This window comes from Euphorbia lathyris, chromosome 4 (assembly GCF_963576675.1).
Source record: "Euphorbia lathyris chromosome 4, ddEupLath1.1, whole genome shotgun sequence".
NCBI lineage: Eukaryota > Viridiplantae > Streptophyta > Magnoliopsida > Malpighiales > Euphorbiaceae > Euphorbia > Euphorbia lathyris.
Window position 1 is genome coordinate 45,605,785 of NC_088913.1, and position 6,191 is coordinate 45,611,975.

The following is a 6,191-nucleotide window of genomic DNA, read 5'->3' on the forward strand; positions in this document are numbered from 1 at the left end:
TTCCACCTATATCATGGTTTAGGCAATATTAAAAATGGACCCGGAGGGGGTTGTAATGTGGGTGGCTTTTTAGTGGTTAATTTTTAGAAACTCGAGTTCGAATACCTCTTTGTTGGTTGCATCGTTTTTTTTCATTCGTTTTGCTCTTGGCAAGCGTGAAAGGTATATCTTGAAATTGCTCGAACAGAGCTTGAGAATGCCTTTTTGCTCTTTGTTTTATTCTTTTTGTTGAGAGCGGCACAAAAACGATTTCAAGATTTTATGGTGTTTATTTGCTAGAGCTTTTGGTTATTCCCGATGCCATTGATTTTGTCGGTATTCGGTCAAGAGGAAAAAGGGTTAAATGTTTGAAAAGGTGTTAGCAAAGAAGTTGGTTAATATGCTCGAGGGGGTTTCCTAGAGGTCATGAAAAACGAAAAAAAAGTAATTAAGAAAGAATTAGTCTAAATGGGTCCATTTCATCGTCTATTGCTCTTTTTTACCAAAACAAGTGTACTTAACCCGGCATTAGGTGCAAACTCAATGAGTTGAGTGAAGTCAAAAGCTCTCGAAGTTTTTTGAAAAAAAAGGTAGAGTTCTCGAGCGAACTCTTTTTGGCTCAAAAGTACCTCACAAAATTTCGGATCAATTTGTGTACTTTCAAGTTCTCGCGAGATTTTCAAAAATCCCGTTTTTATTGCCTTGTTAATTTTCATTATAAAGATGACGTGTGGGTTAGGGAACACATTGCTTTCCGTTAAGTACAAGTTTTGACTATGCATAAATTCCCTAGTTTCGGAGTCAAGACTTAAATATCTTAAGTAGACCAATCCTTTGTTTTAACGTCTTTACATTTAAGAACAAATAACGGAACTTTTAATTAATTTCCGAGGGAGGTAGTGTGTCGGAAAAAATTTAAGAATCAATAAACTAGTTTAATTATTTTGTTGTTTATTTGATGTTTATTTTTGTTTTTGTTAGTGCAAAACAAACAGTGAGTGCGGGGTTGCACGGCCCTCCGCGCGATTAAAAAGACGTTTATTCCAAGGACGTCGCAAAAGAAAGGAAAACAAAAACAAAAATAAAGATAGAATTTAAAGGAAAAAGGACCTTGGAGATCAGGTCCTACGCGTGGCATACCCAGGGGGCGCCCCGCGTAAGACATGCAAATTAAGTATTTTGAGGCCAGAGACATGGATACGCGGGGCGCACTCAGAGAGGCGCTCCGCGTAGACCGTGTATGAAGCCGTTTTGCAAGTGTGAAGGTGAGGCACGCGGGGCATAAAAGGGGCACGCCCCGCGTGAACATTATTAACTCATGTAAAAACAGAAATAACGAACACGGGAATAAACGCAACAAAACAAAGAGAGAGCATAAGAAAGGGAAATATATATTAAAATAAAAGGAAGTACAATAAACACAAAAAATAACAAAAACACAACAGAAAGAAAAACGGAAATTGAAAAACACGAAATGATAAAAACATAAAAACATGAAAATGAAAGAAAAAGAAAAACTAAGGTGGAGGCGGAGGCGGAGGCGGAGGAGGATGCCCATGGATGTTGAAGTGGGTGAAGAATGTGTGGGTAAATGCGTCGAAACTAGCCCGGTCCGCTTGCCTTTGTGCCTCGGAGGCATCGAGGCGGGCATCCAAGGCGTCGAACCGGGAGTCGAAGTGGGCCCGATCACGTCGTTGGTTTCCCTCCAAAATATCCAACCGAGCATAAATGGAGTTGAAGTCATGGTTGGGGGGTGGGCTAAAGTTGAGTCCGAGGTCGGAGTCCCACCCATCCTCCGCTTGTTGCTCGCCTGCCCCCGAACTCTCAAACGGGCCGGAGGCACGGCGTTTGAGGGATTTGAAGGCGTTTTTGTCCAAGGGGCGGACTTCTAGATGGGGAAGGCGGTCAAGGGCGGTGGAGCCAATGGCGGAGGTGGCAAAAACAGTGACTAGATGCCCGAGCCTAATTTTGGCACGCTTCCGGGTTGGCATGTGGTTGAGCATAGTAGCAACAAGGAAGGAAAGGTCGAATTTGAGGCCGTTCACGGAACAATACAGAGCTAGAAGCTCAAGCTTGTTGACCTTGTTGGACTCGGACTTCCCGTAAAATAATAGCTGATGAAGCGGTGGAGGAGGTAAAGGATGGGGTCGCGGATGCTACCCGGGTGGAGGTTGGAGACATCATAGGTATCCAAGCCGGTGATAGTGGCCCAGAATTCGCGGGCAGCGTCATCGGAGGGCCAATGGGTGGTGCCTGGTTCCGTTTGCTTGGTGAAATGCGTGCGGATCCAGGCCGTGTCAATGGAGTAAGGATGGTTGTGAAGGCGGAAGTTGAAGAGGGCGGCACCGGGGACACCATTAGAAACAATGGTAGTGTAGAATTCCTGAACCAATGACGGGTACACGTGATGGCGCGCACGAAAATGGTCATGCCAACCAAGGGCGCGGAGACGATCTTCGAAAGCACTCCCGACATCGTAGTGGTCGAGAGTACTGAGGTTGATATATGGAAGGGCCATGACGGTGGAAGTGGAGACGGTGTGGTACTGGACCACCTCCGCTTCAGTGTGGAGGTGAAAGGGGGCGTTGTAATGGTGGGTGAGTGGTGGTGTTTCTTCTCGTTCGGGTGGTGGTGGTGATTGTTGATGTTGGGAACGAGAAGAGCGGGCACGAGTGGACCGCGGGGGACGGTCACTAGCGGCTCTCTTGCTTCGGGTCATGGTGGAAGTGAGGGAGTGAGAGTAGGATGAAAGTTGGGAAGTTAGAGTGAGAGGGAGGGAGGAGGTGAGGAAAAAGGGAGGAGTATATATAGGGGGAAGGTGGAAATCCAAAGGATGCTCGGATTCCCAGGGGGGTACGCGGGGCATGAAGGGGCCACGCCACGCGTATCCCACCTCCTGATCTTATTCGGTGTAAAAAATGTCTAGGCACGCGGGGCGTGCGGGGGAGCACGCCACGCGTGCCATTCCTCCTGGCCAAAATAAGGGGGAGAACATGTAGGACGCGGGGCGTGAATGGGGGTACGTCCCACGTGAAAACATTTTTTTCGGTTTTTAAAGAGTTTTTGAATTTTTATGAATTTTAATTGGTAGTTAATGTTTTTATGGTTTTTAAAGGGTAATTAAGAGGGGTGGTTAAAGGTAAAATTAATGTAGAGGGAAGTTAAAGAATTTTGAATTTGAAAAGGCTTGAGGTGATTGGATGTGAGAGGAGGTGGAGTGTGGAAGTGGGAAAATATGTTTGGGGAAGAGAAAAAGCTATTATGGGGAGTTACAATCCGCAACTCCCCGAGGACACGCGGGCCGTAGAAAGGGCACGCCCCACGTGGCCTTAATTTTCTGCCGTTGACTGGAGTGGACGAAGGACGCGGGGCGTGGGAAGTTCGGCGCCTCGCGTAGCCGTGCGTTAGAGCACCAGAAAGGAGCAGAGGCTCGGCTACGCGGGGCGTACTGGTGTGTATGCTCCGCGTAAGCACTTTGGATTAGTGAGGGATTTGTTTTTTCGTGGTTTTTAATTTAAAAGAAACGAAACGAGCTGGAAGGAAAAACAAACGAAAATAAGAATTTGAAGGGAAAAGGAAAGAGATATATAACGAAAAGGAAAGAAAATAGAAATAAGGTGAAAAATGGATATAATACATATACACAATGGGTTTGAGAAATGCAAACCGGGGCTACGTTAAGAGTCGGAGTAGCTCGACTTTCTCTTGATGTGTGCATGCTTACGGTGTTTGGAGGAATGTGGCTTCACCGTGTTGTGGAAGAGTGCCTCCGCGATAAATTTTCAGACGGTGGCCGTTCACCCGGTGGGTTGCGTTGTCGGAACCTTGGATGTCGACCGCTCCGGATGAATGGGCGTTGATAACGGTGTACGGTCCCGACCACCGACTTTTTAATTTCCCTGGGAACAGACGGAGGCGAGAATTGTATAGGAGAACTTGGTCCCCCTTGTTGAACTCCCGGATTTGCACGTGCTTGTCATGCCATTTCTTCGTACGTTCCTTATAAAGTTTGGCATTTTCATACGAACCTAGACGAAGTTCATCAAGGACGTTGAGTTGGAGGAGACGGTGTTCCCCTGTAACTTGCACATCAAAATTTAAAAATTTCAGAGCCCAATATGCCTTATGCTCCAATTCCACCGGTAAATGGCACGATTTCCCGAAAACTAAACGATAAGGTGACATCTCGATAGGCATTTTAAACGCCATGCGGTAGGCCCAAAGAGCGTCATCGAGCTTTAAGCTCCAGTCTTTCCTAGAGGAGTTAACCGTTTTTTCCAAAATACGTTTTAGTTCGCGGTTAGAAACCTCAACCTGTCCACTAGTTTGCGGATGGTAGGGCGTGGAAACTCGGTGTGCAACCCCGTATTTATGTAAGAGTTGGTCGAATTGGCGATTGCAAAAGTGGGAACCCCCGTCGCTAATGATAGCTCGAGGGGTTCCAAACCGAGTAAAGATGTTTTTCTTTATAAATTTCCCTACCACCTTAGAGTCGTTTGAAGGTAAGGCAACGACCTCCACCCACTTGGAGACATAATCAACCACCACGAGAATGTAGGCGTTGTTATGCGACTTAGGGAAAGGTCCCATCAAGTCTATCCCCCAAACATCAAAAAGTTCGCAAACTAGGATCCCTTGTTGGAGCATTTCATGTTTACGGGAGATGTTCCCGCTCCATTGACAAGCGTCACATGATTTGACGAAGTCTTGGGAATCCTTGGACAAGGTAGGCCAATAGAAGCTGCATTGCAAAACCTTTGCCATAGTCCGACTAGGGCCGAAATGGCCCCCCGGCTCTTGGGTGTGACATATTTGTAACACATGATTTGCCTCCTCTTCCGATATGCACCTACGAATAATGTTATCAGCACAAGATTTAAACAAATAGGGTTCTTCCCAAAAATAGTTCTTAGCGTCTTGAAAGAACTTCTTACGTTGCTCGTAGGTAAGGTGCGGGGGAAGAATATTACCGACCTTGTAGTTAGCCATGTCGACATACCAAGGTAGAGGTGTTACCGCATAGAGTGTTTCGTCGGGAAAGGTCTCCTTGATCTCCAAAAATTCTGGAGATATGGCTTGCTCGCTTTGTAACCGGGAAAGATGGTCGGCCACGACATTCTCCACTCCTTTTTTATCTCTGATGTCGATGTCGAATTCTTGTAGGAGTAGAATCCACCGTATCAATCGTGGTTTGGCATCCTGCTTAGTCATTAAGTACTTGAGAGCTGCGTGGTCAGTGTATACGATAATTTTGGATAACACAAGATATGATCTGAATTTATCGAAAGCAAAAACTACAGCAAGCATCTCTTTTTCCGTAATGGAATAGTTCTGTTGGGCCTCATTGAGCGTTTTGCTCGCATAAAAAATGGGGCGGAAAAGTTTATCCACCCGTTGGTCCAAACAAGCACCTACAGCCAAATCACTCGCATCACACATAAGTTCAAAGGGGAGATTCCAATCGGGTTTCACCATGATGGGTTCATTAATTATTTTTTCCTTTAGCGTGTTAAATGCAAGCAAATATTCGGAGGAAAAACTAAATTCCGCATCCTTTAAGAGGAGTTGGGTCAAGGGGGTTGCTATTTTAGAGAAATCTTTAATGAATCGCCTATAGAACCCCGCATGACCTAAGAAACTCCGGATCCCTTTAACATTGATTGGAGGAGGTAATTTCTCAATCACCTCAATCTTGGCCGGATCGACCGCGATTCCCTCCCCGGACACTTTGTGTCCTAAAACGATACAATCTTGAACCATAAACTGACACTTTTCCCAACTAAGAGCTAGGTTAGTGTCCAGGCAACGTTGAAGGACTTTATCAAGATTGCTTAAACAAATTTCAAAGGACGACCCAAAAACAGAAAAATCGTCCATGAAGACTTCCATAAAATCCTCAATCATCTCGGAGAATATAGCCGTCATGCACCGTTGAAAGGTGGCGGGGGCATTACAAAGCCCAAACGGCATCCGCCTATATACAAATGTCACATACGGACAAGTAAATGTCGTCTTTTCTTGATCCGAAGGATCAACGGGAATTTGCATATAGCCGGACAGGCCATCGAGGGTACAAAAGAATTTATGTCCCGCCATTCTTTCCAACATTTGGTCAATGAACGGCAAGGGAAATGGACTTTTCGGGTGGCTTCATTAAGTTTCCTATAATCAATGCATACTCACCACCCCGTTATTTTTCGTGTGGGAATTCA

At 45.6% G+C, this 6,191-nt stretch overlaps 1 pseudogene; it reads right to left on the reverse strand.

Moving 5' to 3' along the window:
* Nucleotides 1-4,569, reverse strand: part of LOC136227161 (uncharacterized) — a 137,001-nt pseudogene extending 132,432 nt beyond the window's left edge.
* Nucleotides 4,570-6,191: the final 1,622 nt, after the last annotated feature.